The sequence below is a fragment of the Spermophilus citellus genome (genome assembly GCF_964194105.1).
Source record: "Spermophilus citellus genome assembly, chromosome: X".
Classification (NCBI taxonomy): Eukaryota; Metazoa; Chordata; class Mammalia; order Rodentia; family Sciuridae; genus Spermophilus; species Spermophilus citellus.
Genome location: NC_138190.1, coordinates 4,818,110 through 4,833,869, shown reverse-complemented (window position 1 = coordinate 4,833,869; position 15,760 = coordinate 4,818,110). Strand labels below are relative to the sequence as shown.

Below are 15,760 nucleotides of genomic sequence, written 5' to 3'. Positions count from 1 at the left end.
GGGCATCCTTCTAGAATGTGCAGCCGGAAACCCAAGCCTCTCTAACTCTGAAGCAGTTTCCGGAAAGGCTTCCAGCCCTGCACTTCTGAGAACTTGGGTGGATCTTTTCCAACCCCTCCCGGCGTCCAAACTGAAAGGGAGCTTTAGCACCGTTCACAGATCCTCCTCATTCCAGAGAAGGGCGAAGGCCAGGGAGCTCTTCATGAGAGCAACCGTGTTTATTTTCCTGCCTGACCCAGTTTTTGATGAGAGACACCTTCAATTATGTTGATTTGAGGGCTTTGGAACTGTGATTACGCAAAAAGGGGGGAAAAGAACCCCTTCTACTTGCAGTTGAAGCCACAACACTCTCTGTGCTGCTGCAACAGCAAAAAAAAAAAAAAAAAAAAAAAAAAACCAGCACAGGCCAATGGCATTTGTGGAGACGCCTCTCAAAACAAGTCATACGCGTCTCCTTCCCGTTGGCAGCCTGCTGGCCTTCAGTCTGGAAGCCTCCATTAGCGGGGGTAATTGTCTGGACGAGGGTTCAGGTCTGCACCCAGAGCCAGACAGCTGGAATATGGGCTCCACGTGACCCCCTAATCCAGGGGCCCTTCTCTGAGCTTCTTCGTGGAAATGATCGGGTTCTCTGCTGCCTCGGTCACAGACTCCCTGGATGCTTCCTCTATAATGTCCTTCTCGAGCTTCTTTTCATTTTGCCAATATGAGCTGGTCTAAGATCAAACTTTTCATATTTGTGTGAATCCAGATGTACCGCCTCTCAAGTCTTGCATAGGGACCAGCTCTCTTCTATGACCCTGCACATCTTTTCCTCCTATGTGATGAAGCTCTTTACCCCAAGACGACGTGGTTAAATAAACTGTGGTAAAAACATGGGAAATACCACGTAGCCATTAAGATGATTTTAAAAAGCAACATGACACATGTACTCTATGCTTGCTAAGTATGAAGCGTTAAGTGCTAAATGCTTTCCAGGACCTGTCACAATTCTGACATAAATATGGCTGTTACTCCTATTATTGCCATTTTACAAGTTAGCAAAACAACGGCTTTGAGTGGACCATGCACAGGGCTAAATTTTGCACACACATACACGCTTCAAAATGTGCTTACAGTTATCTCTAGGGGTGGAACTGTGTTGGACTTAATCTGTGCGTGTGCACTCGCACTGTCTGTATTTTCTACTGTGAACCTAAATTGTTTTCATTTGTAGTAAATAATTGAAACCTGTCGATATCTTTGCGTGAGACTCGGTGCAACATGAAACTACAGGGTTGGGAAAGCCCCCAACAAGTCTGCTGGGAAAAGAACTCTGCTCTTTGGTGGATAACAACACCTCCCAAAGAGGCATTCAGAAAGGGTCTTCTCTAGGCCTGACTGCCCTTGTGGGTTAATGAATGGCTGGCTGAGACTTCATGCAAACCCCTGTGCAATTCGCAGATGTTTCAGTGATAGAAAAGAGCTTGGAGGCCAGCCCAGAAGCACACCTTCTTCAAAGCGCTCCATCTAGTAAAGGCAAACCTGTTAGAAAGCTCGTTTCTGGAGCCAGGTGACGGACATGGCGAACAGTGTATGTTCCCTCTAACATTCACCTCTCTACAGTTGGATGCAAGTTCTCGTATTCAGGATTCCAAGTGAATGCCTCTCAAGCAGGTCTGCTCAGGAAACACTGAGAGCTACTGCTACCACACAGGAGTACTTTGTCCTGTTTTTCTAATGACTTGGGTGTTTGCGGTAATATTTCCAATGTCCAGATCATTCCAATGATTTTCTAGCCAGAAATCAGTTCGCAGAGAGGCAGAGAGAGAGAGAGGCAGAGAGAGAGAGAGAGAGAGAGAGAGAGAGAGAGAGAGAGGGGAACAGAGACTCCACATGATGTGCACCAGACCCTTGAACTTCAGGCACACAAATGGGCTGGTTATGAAACCTCTACAAACACTGATTTTCCACCTAAATACATAGGATTCATCTGGGCCATAGAAAGTCTTTCCAGTGTTAGCATCGTAAGTGGGGTCATCTACCCATGTCATCTGGCCTGCAGAGGCTTAGTGGAAGGTGACAAGATCAGCCCCTTCCGTTTCCTGTCTTGCCATACGATCCCTCTTGTGTGAGCTTCCACCAGAGTGATGTCATGAGGTCACAGAGCTAAGGGAGCCCTTGCTAGGGCTGGCCCTGCACTGCCTAGACATTCATTCACCCTCTAAAACTGCGAGCCATATAAACCCTTTTTCCCTCTAAGCAACCCGTCTCAGATATTTCCTTAGAGTAACACCAGCAACCACCCCAAGAACTAATAAAACTGATACCTGCTCTTTGTCTTTCCTGCATTTCCCCATATCTACATCAGGGCAATTATCTTGTCTTTTCCTGGTTTGAAATCCATCTTGACTGATAACGTCAACAGTGACACTCCGAAATGTGGACCTTCCTCATGAGCATACCAAGCACTTTAAAACTGACATCCAAGAAGACACTATCACCAAAGCATGCTACAGATGACTGACAGGCGCGCGTTGGAACGGTGCAGTCAGAAGCCCTCACTTCCTAATGTGTTATTTGCAGATTATTCCCAGCCTTATGGAAGGCCTACAGCTACTATAGTTCCCACGAAATGGAACAACACAGTCCCATTTCTGAGGACGATCACAGAGGGCCATCTACAAGTTGCCCACTATGGGAGAGTAGAAGAAATTCCAAGTCACTTACAAATGTCTTACAGTAGGAATCTGATCAACGCATATTTATTGCATTGACACTTATGTTTCCTAGGCACCACATGAATACCCAATCAAAAGAGCACCTCTCCCTGGTACCCACAGGTGTCAACATAACTTCACAGAACTTCTCTGGGTGTCAATTTTGATTGTGTGTGTGGCCTTCAACTCGACACCTGTACACATGTAACCGTTTTCTCTGCTACCTTGTAAAGCTTGGCATGCCAGCAGATTTATACATAGTGACCTACATGATTTTCCAATAAGTTTCAAGGTTAACCAGCAAGTCAATTTGCAGATAGACACAAATCATATTAAGAAACTAATAAAGCATAGAATTAAGGTACAGGAGCCAAGTAAAATCTATACTCAAGTGCCCAATTATAATTAATGCTTCAGCTTAATTCCAATTCATAATGTTGACAAGAGAGATTGATTTTCGATGGCGTCTCCCTCTCATGGCAAGACTCGGGGAAGTTTATGATAGCCAGTCCAGGATCCAAAATTCTTGGAAGGCATCACAAGGCTAATTCCTCAGGCAGAATTGACCACATAGTTATAAGCCTTTGATGATGTTCTTACTACCTTCAATTTCTGCAAAGAGGAATATCTGCAAGTTCTCTTTTTTGGGGAGGGGAAGATTACTTTAAAACAGGGGTTCAGCTTTGGTGAAATGCTTCTCAAATGGATCTCGGGCAGCAGGACTAGCATGGAGGACACATGCTTACCGTTACGGTGACGTCATGTGGAGGCCTTTGGACCAGTGGGCTGCCCGGCATCCGATCGTAGACTCCGCAGACCGTCTGCAGGCACGAGTCTGGGGAGAAACAAGATTGGAGAAGCAGACTTAGAGATCTCTGGGGGTGTGCTGGCTTCTCACCCCACCCCCAGGCCTTCAGGTTTGTCCCTCATGGTGTCCAAAGGTTTCTTAATCCCGAGCTCAGATGACAGGGTGCTGGATGCAAAGCAAAAAGCAAAACAACCCAAAAGAGAAATTAAAATAGCCAGTGAGGCATGTAAACATGATGGCAGAAAAGAGCCTCAAATTAGATAAAACCACTTTTAGCTCAGATATTGCTACTGCTGGTTATTTTTTGGCAAATGACTGTCCATCAAAACATCTTCGTTTTCGGACAATACCTTAGTGCAAATGATAAACTATGCACAACTCTTTTATTTTTCAGTTGCTATAAACAAATGGGCCATTTCCCCTTTGTCCGTAAGAAATTTCTTGTCCTGGGTTGTGAATGAACCTCGTCTCTTAGAGACTTGAAATGATCCAGAATCATCTAAAAACCAAGTAACCAAGACAATTAAATGACCGTCATTTTCTTTAAACTCTTACTCAACAGTTTTCAGTCAGAATCAAAAGGTACCAGGTTTAACACGATTCAAATCCACACGAGGCTGCACGCTCAAGCTGTTTCTTATTAGTGAATTTATAAGGAACCCTGTAAATTGTTTTCAGGAAGTTCAAGCAAATTATTCCCACTGAGTTGTGTTTATAGTAATACTGTTTAAAGGAAGGAAATTAAAGAGATTCTACAGGCAGGTTCATGAGCCTCCAGGTTTCATTACAATGCATTAAAAAAAAAGAAAGAAAAAGAAAAGAAATCCTAAGAATATACAAGATGAAAGTAATACCAGGCAAAAAGAGTAATGAGATTTATACAGAATATATCCACAACTCTAGAAATTAAAGGGCTTAGGAATGAAGCAGCAACAAAGGAATATTGATTTTGCTTATCAAGTTTTTTTAAAAACCCACTGATTTATGGAAAGAAAAATCTTTAGTGGAGATAAACACAGCAATACTTGTTAGAGTAAGCGGAAACAGAAAGCAAATTACTGTTTGCAGGATTGGGCTGTAAATTATGAGGGGTGGGGAGTGGGCAGGGAATAAGCCTTATGATGAAATTACTAAATGTCATCAAGTATCAAAATATGAGCAGATTTCACCACAATAAGCTCCAAATTGCCTGTAAATTAAAACATTACAATCCATAATAATTCAATAAGTAATTAATATACAGACAGCTCTTATTACAAGCTGTTCAGGGAAAAAGCTTTAGAAATGAAATTCCTATTTTCTTTGGTCCACAACAGATGGTTACTCACAAATTAGAGTCTTGAAGATTATCTTTTATATATGTTGCAAAACTCTCTAAGTGTAATTAACTTATCTCCTACGTGTGATCAACACAGAAAAAAATTGGGCATGGCGACTCTGGTTCATAACATTCTGTGGTTACGCAACACATCAGAACTAATTAGCTCATTGATAGAAAGGATACACGAAAACGAGAAATCTGGCCCCCTGATATCTGGTCATGACCGACTTCCATTTTCAGTAGAATCATTATCAGTAAACTGTGCCAGCAAGAGATGTTGATGTAAGTGAAGAATTTGTGTAAAACACAGATGATGTTAATAACTGCAACATGTTCTTTTTACCAAACGGCAAGACCTGACAGATATAAAAAGAAGTCTCCCTGTCCTGTTGCCCTGGGCTCCTGGTGTGGCCGACATACACCCTGGGCTCTCTGGGCAAGCAACTCAGAAAGCATCTGCCTTTCCACGAAAAGTAGGTCAAAACAGAGCTTGGGCTGATACAGTTCTGGAAACAATTAAGGCTGTAATCAAATATGACAAAATAATTGACGGACTCCTGATCCACCAGCCCTCCTTCCCTGGTGCATTCACCTTGACCTTTAAGTCACGCATGCACGTCTTACAGCTTGCTGTGTGGCCGGTGTGCAGCTCCAAGACCAACTTCTGCAGACAGTGGACCAGCAGATTTGAGAAGCGACATGTACACCGTGGGTTTTGCCTTCGCAACGCTGGTCATTGCTGGGGAGAGGTATTGGCCCCAAGAATTGTTCTGTTGTTTGCATATGAGAATGTGTAACCACAAATCCCACCATTACATGTAAGTATAATGCACCAATAACAGAATGTGTAAAGAAAAAAATATACCACTGGCCATGAGATTTCTACAGCATAGGCTGGTCATGGGGTGCATACACAAGGAATGCTAGGTGAATGAATGAATGATGTACCACATCAGGGATTGAACGCAGGGGTACTTGAGCCACCTCAGAAAGCCCATCCCCAGCCCCATTTTGTATTTTATTTAGAGACAGGGTCTCACCGAGTTACTAAGCACCATGCTGTAGCTAAGGCTGGCTTTGAACTTGCAATCCTCCTGTCTCAGCCTCCCGAGCCACTGAGGTCACAGGCATGCACCACCATGCCCAGCGAAAACTAGCCATTTCAAAGTGCATAGTTCAGTGGCATTTATATATGTTACGTGACTAGAACCTATACCCATTTCCAAAACATTGTCACGACTCCAGAAGGTAATCCTCTACCTGGGTAAGGACGCTGTTCCACTCCCTTCTTGGATTGACTTCCTGGACTTGCCCAAGCAGGATGCATCCTGTCAGTACAAACCACACGCCGTGGCCTATGACCTTCTGTGTCTGCCTTCACTCCCTGAGCATGTTCACTTCCATCAGGTGTAGCACACATCATTCCTTTTTATGGCTGAATACTATTCCGCTACGTCAATGGATTGCATTTGGCCCAGCAGGTGGTGAGCATATGGCTCCTATGAACATGCACGCACAAGCCTATGTTTGGGCATCTACTTCGCATTCCCCGGAAGTACCTACCCAACAGTGCCACTGTCCTACTCTGCTCTCTGGAGATCAGTTTACTCCTTCCCAAGAACCCAAGGGGAAAGCAGGAGAGGTGGACAGAAGCTGAGCTGTCCTGACCTAGGGGGAGAGAAGAGGACGTGGCTACAGAAGTCAAGTAGCCAACAAAGGCAGCAATCCCACAAGGAGGAGCTGGGGACCTGCCAGCCTAAGAGCCACTTGCCCTGTGGCCAAGAATACCGGGCTATTTTTCTGTTGGGGGCAAACCAGATGACTTTCCCATTCAGATGCATGTGCCACTGGGTGCATAAGCACTCCCTCCCACCCCTGCCCCAGGACACCAGGCATCGGGAGACACTCCTCCATACCATGACTACAGGTGGAGCTCTCCTACAGGGGGTACACAGCACCCACCCCCAACCAAGATTAATCCAGACCAAAGAGTCAAGTACCGAGGCTGAGGAGCTCTCTTACAAGAAAACAAATCACAGAAGCACCAAGTTCATCTCTTTGTGGCTGCTGCCTGGATAATTTTATTTTGCAGGAGGTTTAAAAATACTAGAAGGTAGCCAGGCGCAGTGTAGCGTGCCTATAATCCCCACAGTTCAGGAAACTGAGGCAGGAGGATCTCAAGTTGGAGGTCAGCCTCAGCAACTTAGTGAGGCCCTAAGCAAGTTAGCGAGACCCTGTCTCAAAATAAAAAGGGCTGGGAATGTGGTTCAGTGGTTAAGCACCCCTGGGTTCAATCCATGGTCCCCCCCCCAAAAAAAAAAAAACATAAGATAAACATAATACAGGTCTGAAGATTCAGAAAGGATTGCCTAAGGGTTATTTCCATAGGTTGTCAGAATGCTTCTTTCTGTGTGGTCCAAATTTATAAAATAAGTAGCTGATGGATTGCGACAGGATGTGTTCTGATCGATTGTAAAACAAAATGTTTGACAATGTGATTACGGATTCTCTTTCTAGATAAAATATAATCAAGTCTGTACAAGAAAATTCCTTTAGTTGGCCATGGAGACGCCAGTAAGGAACAGGTCTGGGGCCTCCTGTCAACAGCTCGTGGCCACTTGCCAGCCATGCAACAGAGCCACCAGGGACGTGGATCCTCAAGGGCCCTATGGACACTTCAGGTGACATCTTGCCTGCAACCTCAGGAGAGGACCCAAGCACAGCATTCACCCAGCCTGGTCACACCGACACTGCTGACCTTCAGAGTCTAACTCACTGTCAAAACCAGGTGGAGAATACGCCTGGGGCAGGGGGGTCTTCTCAGCAAGTGCCTCATAAATCGGGGATAATGTTTGCAAGGCTGTTGCCTGGAAAATGCACAACCAGTGAAATCGGAAGCCCATCAACTGGAGATTTTTAATAAGTAGAGAGTGTATGCCAAAGTATGTACTTTGGAATATTTTTTTGTTTTTTGGATGGGGCCAGCACTGGGGATTGAACCCAGGGCCTTGTACATGCTAGCAAGCACCGTACCACTGAGTTACATCCCCCACCTTTAATTTTTTAAATTTTGAGTTAGAGTCTTGCAATGTTGTCTAGATGACCTCAAACTTGTGACCCACCTGCCTCAGCCTCCTAAGTAGCTGGGATTACAGGCCTGTGTCAATGCACTGGACATAGAATGAGGTTTTCCAGGTTACTTAGTAGGCATTTGTTATGGTCCCCCAATCCAAAAGGACCGGCATCGAGGGGTTAAACGGAGATGGAAAGAGAAACAGCCCGCACATGTGTTTGCCTGGCTTGCTCTGAAGTGCTTTGAACTCACTTAGTCCTGACAATTTAAAATGCATAAAGTGCTTAGAATGCTATCTGCTCAGATGACCTGTATTCTGTCTTGCAGAAGCCACGGTTCCCATCCTCACGGGGCTATGGTCAGCTCAGGGACTTCCACAGTGCCCAGGAGCTGCTCGGGCACCTGACAACACCTTGTCCCTCTGTGCCTTGATGTGCTCACAGCTCGGAGCCGTAGGCAGCACATACTCTGACGTGCCTTCTTCCCCTAGCAATGCCTCTCCTGGGCTCCCTGTGCACCTAAGCACCGCCCAGACCATTCTCCAAGGTCCACTCGGTCTACGTCCAGTGCCTCCACCGACCACTTTGCACGTGTTGAAACGTTCAAGGCGGTTTTCTGATGCATGATGAATAGACCCTGCCACTAAACACATGGGGCTCCCACTGCTAGAGGCTCACGCGTTTTCCAAGGGAAATACACAAGCAATGCGACTTAGGAAACAGACTCTGGAAGCCCGAGATGCAGAATGACAGTGGTCGGCCACAATGGATCAGTGTGCCAGGTGATAACAACTTACAAAAGCAAATGCTACTTCTAACATACTAATAGTGTCAAGAAGTGGGGCAGTTCCACACCAGCCTCCGCCCACTGGGAATTAAAACCAGGACACCATCCCTGCCTCTTTTCAATCACAACCCATCAATCATTTTCTCACATCGTTTCCGAGTCACATTTAGAAAACCCTTTGTGTAGATGGACCATTTTCTGCCCCTGTGGTCAATGTATGCCTCTCTCTATCCAGAAAGGGGGACACGCCTTCTTCGAAGAAGTCATAAGTATGGCATACAAAAAGGGTTATGTATTCTTCACTTAGATTATTATAAACTCTAGTGTCACTATTTGGATAAAGTTTACGTATTCTTCCTACATTTACATATGTAGTTTACATAGTCTTTATACCACACGTGAAAACCATTTATTTCAAAATGCTAAAATCATTCACCTGTTACTTTTCTCAAAAGAACAGAATACTAGAAACATTTATCTTGGAGTGACCCTAAGTGGTGTATTCTTTGTATGTTTTTAGGTCCCCCCTACAAGAGGGGTGTCCTATATTTGGGACAAAGGCACATAATTGGTTAGTGTTCTTTAAAAATAAGTCTAGGAAACCATAAACTAAACTCAAGACACTTCTGAAAAGATTTTCCTTTTAAAAAAATCTGTGTGGTCTGGCAGGACCACGCCTATAATCCCTGGAGCTCAGGAGGCTGAGGCAGGAGGATTAGAGTTCAGAGCCTCACAACTTAGCAAGGCCCCGTCTGTAAATCAAATATAAAAATAGTGCTGGGGATGTGGCTCAGTGGTTCACTCCCCAAAGTCTGGGTGGGTAAATGATAAAAGTTGCTGTCCCATGTCTACAGAAAGAGGCTGCGGCTCAGCCCCACCCTGCTTCTTTCCACTCCACAAGCTGTCATCAAAACCATGTCTCTGGCTAACCCCCTGGCAGCCTTGATCTTGGAGTCTGTTTCTTAATGAAGTTTCTGAACACCAGGCCCCAGCAGGCTGCACACATTCTATTAACTACCTGTATCATGAGTGCCGCTCACCTTTTTCTCAAAGAAAATGACGGAGTGTTGTATCATTCATGAGAAAATCCCCAGCCAGGCATTTTTATAACCACTCGCTGGTTCCCACTGCCGGCATCTGATGTGCAGAGAGACACACGAACTCCCCAGCAGGCTTAATGAAGACGAAGTGCCCGAGGTGATCTCCACTGTCATGTCCGTTAGGCTACTGTGTCAGTCAGCTTTCTGACACTGTGACAAAATATACGAGAGCAATCGACTTAGAAGAAAGGTTTACTCTGGCTCATGAATTCAGAGGGTTCAAGTCCACGATCACTTGACCCCATTACCTTTGCGCCGGTGCCAAGGCAGCACATTATGGTGCGTGTCCCTGGGGAGCAAAGCTGTTTGCCCCACAGTAGCCAGAGAGCAAGCAGAAGGGGTCGGGTCCCAATGTCCCCCTCAAGCGCACACTCCAGTACCCTAACTTCCTCCCATCAGAGTCCAGCTCCGAGAGGTTCCACCCCTCCCACAGCGCCACAGGGTACAGACCAAGTCTTTGACACCCTGGCCGTGGGAAGACGTTTCAGACCCAAACTGTGGTACTACTGTGTTCTATCCTCCCCCTTCATGAAATGAGTTTAGCAGGTGGACACACACCCAGGCATCGCAAGTGAGAGGGCACTGCTGCAGACCTAGAGCTGGCAGGAGCACGCTTCCTGTTCCAAGGGCCACGTGGCAAGCAACTTGGACGGGAGGCAAGACCACTCACTCCACCTGAGCCACTGACCACAGGCAGATGGTGGGTGGCCGTGTGTCCCAACAGGCTGCAGGCAGGGTGGACACACCTCTGCCTGGCAGTGGCTCCACAGACTCACAGCTATGCGCTCCTGGCCCAGGGACACACTGAGAAGTTAGGACAGGTCACCTGCCACGGCCAGTGACCTTGGACAGGAACACACCACGTACTGAACCTTACTCCAGGGTGAAGCAGGTCTGTGACCATCCTCAGTGACAGTGGAGAGGGAGGCAGGAGTGTGGGATGGACCTCCACCAAGGTCCCTGGTCCCGGGACACTTCCCAGGGCCGCTTGGGGACTCCACGGAGCATCTCTCTGTAAGATGGTGCTTGACAGATGCCTCACGGCAGCTTCTGACTTCTCAACGCTCATCTTTTTCAACTTACACAATAAACCTTTGCGGCTGCTGTAAAACCTCCGACTCCTCAAAGCCCTTTCCTACCACCTGACGTTGCCGAATAGAACAGGCTCAAGTGCACACAACACCGAGTCCCCAGAAATCCAGGGGCCAGAGGACACATAGGTCATCTCTCCTGCACCCGAGGGCTGTGCGGGTCAGTTTTCTCCTATCATCCTTTCATGTGTGTGAAAAGCAAGGACCCTGGCTTATTCTCTCATGACACTGGTACAAAAGAGGCAGTTTGTAGTGTAAGATCACTGGGATCCGCGTGTGTGGCAGGGAGAGGTACTGGGAGTTGAACCCAGGGGCACTGTACCACGGAGCCACATCTCCGGCCCTTCATTGTTTCTTTTGAAACAGGGTCTCACTAAATTGCTGAGCCTGGCCTCAAACTTGTGATCCTCCTCCCTCAGCCTCAAGATCATTGGGAAAAGAAATAACCAAATATTTTGCGGGGAACAGTAAGTCTATCATTTAATTTGAAACGACTTTTATCACGGAGAAGCACTGACAGACCACATGAGACAAGGAGTATTTAAGAGCTCTATCAATTATCCACATAGGTCACATCAAGAAAATATGTCTCATAATAAAAACAATCAGCACAGGGTTGAGCATTACATCTGTCAAAGAGATTCGGGTTTCCTACCGAAAGTGCTAATGAATCTTGAAACAGGAGAAAACATGTTTAAAAAAAGTATCCTGTGAATCAAATATCTTCGCCAATGGGAATCAATTTCCACAATACTCAGGAATGCCAATGGTCTCCTTTGACCGAATAGTTAGGGACCAGATGCTAAAGTCAAACCAAATACAGTGAATTTTTATGGATGGGGGACGTGTATGTCAAAGGATTACTGCGACTCAGGCAGCAGCTGTGGTCTCAGCTACTGGGGAGGCCGAGACAGGAGGATCACACGAGCCCAGAAGTCTGAGCCCTGCCTGGGAAACACTGCCAAGAAGAAAGGTGTGTGTGTGTGTGTGTGTGTGTGTGTTGGGGGTAACAACTTAGTCACACAAGCAAAACGGAAGTGAACGAAGCTATCCTTGCAAATGGCGCTCGATCCCATTAATCTGTGGCTTTCTTAAGTGGAAAGATGTTCACTGGTTCTCAACTGAACTTTGCAAAAAGAGCACACACACGCCCACTTCCTATGAAAACTAAATATCCTAGAAATACATTTTAAATGTGCTTCCAGCTTTAAGTTTCGTCTGACTTGCTTCAAGACTTCTCTAATTTCTCAGGCCCCAATATCATTGCTTAGGTGAAACACTAACCCCAGTGTGAGTTGTAGGTACCTGTAGGTGTGGTACAAAGCCCTGGCGGCGATACTCCCGAAAACAAATTAAACACTCGAACAAAGTAAGGTGTCATTTAAATGAAATAAGTTCACAGAGGGACAGATGCTGTTTTATGTTAACTTTCTACTGGAGTGTCAAGAACATCTCTTTGTAAAACAAGTCATCCTATAGTCCCAAATGTGGACTTTGCAGGGATATATTATATATCTATATCTGTATATATACCTCTATATATAGAGATATATATCTCAGATTAAATATGGAGGTACATGCCTTTCAGTTAGCTATAAACCTTGTCCCCCAAAGTGTACGAACAGCAGGGTATGATGGGTACACCTATAATCCCAGAGACTCCGAGACCAAAGCAGGAGGATCCCAAGTTTAAGGGCAGCCTGAGTAACTTAGTGAGACCCCGTCTCAAAAAAAAAAAAAGGTTGGGGACATAGCTCAGTGACAGAGCAGCCCTGGGTTCAATTTCCAGAGCTGGTGGGGGCAGGGGAAAGTACAGGAATAAAATAACCGAATTTTGAGAAGTATGCCTCCCTTTGGTTCTTTGATAAAAGAGATGAACCTCCTGAATAATTAGTTCCTTCAAAGTCATGATAGGAAGCCAAGTTTTGAAGTTATGAACAGAAAATGCAACGTAGCAGAAATGAGCAAGCCCTCAGACTTGGATGGGGTCTCACACTGTGCTGCGACCTTACACACACAGGATTGATGGTCACCTGTGAAGAAAGGGACGGAACTGGTGTTTGCACCTGTGAGGTGAATTAGGTGGACAGTCGGCTGTGGCCCAGTCTTGGAAAAGCCAAAGCAGACGGGTAGGTCATTTGGCAGATGAAGAAGTTGGCCAATTCTTCGAGGGCCATCGCAGACGCACCGTGGGTCCTGCTACCTTGGATACTACCACTCTGTCATGATGCTGTTGATCACAGTCGCCACAGACAACCTATCAATGGGCCCAGCTACGCTCCAGGGAGGTTTCAGTGATGACCAGTAGAATCCGAATTTCATAAATGTTAATGAATCAGGATGCATTATCCTTCTATGTTTTCCAACTATTTAAAAATGTAAAAAGAAAACCAGCCATGGCATGGTGCATACCTGTGATCCCTGTGGTTCAGTAGGCTGAGGCGGGAGGATCACAAGTTCAAATCCAGCCTTAGCCAGCTAGTGAGATCCTGTCTCAAAAAATAAATATGGCTGCTGATGTGGCTCAGTGGTTAAGCAACCATGGGTTCAAAACCTGGTACACCACCCCCTCCTAAAAAAAGGGGGAAAAATACTATTAACTGCACAAAGGAAGGTACAGACTGAATTTGACCTGCAGGCCATAATTTGCTAACCCCATGAGACAACACATGTCACGTTGGATCCCTCTGCTACCATTCCTCATGAAGACCTCAAAAAATAATCCCACAGGAACACAGGATGATGGGTCCTCCAAAAATTGCACACAGAATTCCCACATGAACTAGCAATTCCCTCTGCAGGGGCATGCCAAGGAGAATCGAAAGCCAGGATTACCACATATCTACACCTCCTGGTGCACACCAGCCTACGCATGGTCAGGAAATGGAAAAGCCCGTGTTTATCGACACAGGCATGGATAAACAGCGTCGTATACAGCAACCTACTATTCTTCCTTTAAAAGGAATGGAATTCTGATACGTGCCACAACATGAGTGAAACTTGGCGACGTTGAGTGTAATATGCAAGATGCACAAGGGAAAATGTTGTACGATTCCACTTAAGTGTGGACTTAGGGTGGTCAGAGACAGGCACTGTGCACAGGGAGAAATAGACGGTTATTGTGTACTGGGTACAGAGTTCCAATGTAGGCGATGAAGGAGTCCTAGAGATAGACGAAGAATGTACTTCACACCACTGAACCGTTTGAAAGCGGTAAATTCTGCGTTATGCATATTTTACCACATTTTTAAAAAACCTGCAATGCAACATTGGTGCACAATGTCATTCTTCCAGAGAGCCTTCTGTTTTACAGAAAAATATTAAGAAATTGGGCACAGTAAAAACAGAATCATTGCCCAGTTTGTTTTCAAACTAACTCATCCAGGGTATACGAGTATCTGCTTTCTCTTCACAAGCCAGATCCAAACCCTTAGCAGAAAAAAAAAAAAAATGCACTCAGTTATTTTCAAATTCACAGGCGACGTTTGACATGGTTCCCAGTAGAGGAGGGGCATGTCCTAGAAATAGCCTTGGAATCTTGAAGACTTCCGAAAGACCCGAATGTTTATCAAACTGAGAAATTCTGGGGCTAGCTTTGTCCTTGGAGAATTCAGCTATGCAGGAGCAGAATGCAATACTTTTGTCAATTAAATTCATACTCATCCATTTTTTTTGGAAAATAAGGATGGATGTTCTTGGTAAATCAAGGTTAATCAGTCATTCAAAAAAAACAACCCATTGTGCTGTTATAGAATGCTCAGGACTGTACTTGTAGCTGTGTGTCTTGGTGGTGGTGGTGGTGGTGGTGGGGCGCTCCTAGAAATCTAAGAAAAAACAAGATATTTGGATCTAATTTAGTCCAAATCATTTCTCTACACCTCAGATAACAGCTGGAAAATCAGGAGGAAGAAAAGAGGTGGGGGAATTTAAGTCAAATTCTTAGTCTGAGCTGTCTGCCCTGGTTAAAAATAAAAAGGACTTAATAACAATGCTGCATTAACATCATTTACATGAAAATCAAGTGTCAGGGTGAGTGTAAGTCATCTTCAAGGAATGTCATGAGGGTGGGCAAGATGACCCCGAGGATGGGCCTAGGCAGGCCCGAGTTTAGAGAGCATGAGGTTCCTGTGTAGATTTCCTTATCTAGGAACGGAAACACAGAAACACAGTGAAGTACAACACATTGTTCGACTTTCTGTAACTGACAAAATACATGGGGTCACAGAAAGAAAGCATATTTTGGCTCCTAGTTTCAGAGATTCTAAACATTGTACTTAAAAGTGTTTATCTGCATCTCTTACAGAGTCCTGATAAAGCCCAAGGTTAAAGAGCTATCACTTGAAAGTGCCCAAGGAATGCATTAAAATCACTACAATACAGACACCCCCATCCTCTCAACCCCTTTACCAAATGCAAGCATCTGAATTCTGCATTTACCACATGCATGTAGGTAAATCGAGAGTATTTTCACTACAACCAGCTTCTTCAACTAGAAACAAAAAATGAGATTTTGGAAATCACACGGCACTCCATTGACTATATTTACTAGCTTATAGTCGTTCATTTAAGTATGACCCTAAATAATTCATTTCGGTATGAGACTGATCTTCTGATCTAGCTCCCTGCCCTACCTCCTCCACCTTCAAGGACCAGTTTAAAATGTATCTCCTCCAGATCCTTCTAGTGTCTCCCTGGGTATCAGGCATGTGACGCTGTAGGAGGCCCGACCTATTTTACTGTGTTTTGGTGCCATCTGGGGGTGGGTGGGTAGGTGCTGTTGACATCTATGTGCAGGGCCAGACATCTCTTGGTGCACAGACAGCCCCACCTCCAACGATCATCCAAGATCCAAGTGACATTGAGAACACACATTCCACTCCACGAT

General features: G+C 45.3%; 1 protein-coding gene across 4 annotated transcripts in view; it reads right to left on the bottom strand.

The window, feature by feature from the left end:
- The window catches only part of TBL1X (transducin beta like 1 X-linked), a 177,984-nt gene that overhangs the window by 46,185 nt on the left and 116,039 nt on the right, over nt 1-15,760 (bottom strand). For all 4 annotated transcript variants that reach the window (XM_081276734.1, XM_081276732.1, XM_081276731.1 and 1 more), the window contains one exon: nt 3,443-3,531. The gene's annotated coding sequence lies outside the window, so the exon portion shown is untranslated. The remainder of the gene's footprint in view (nt 1-3,442; nt 3,532-15,760) is intronic.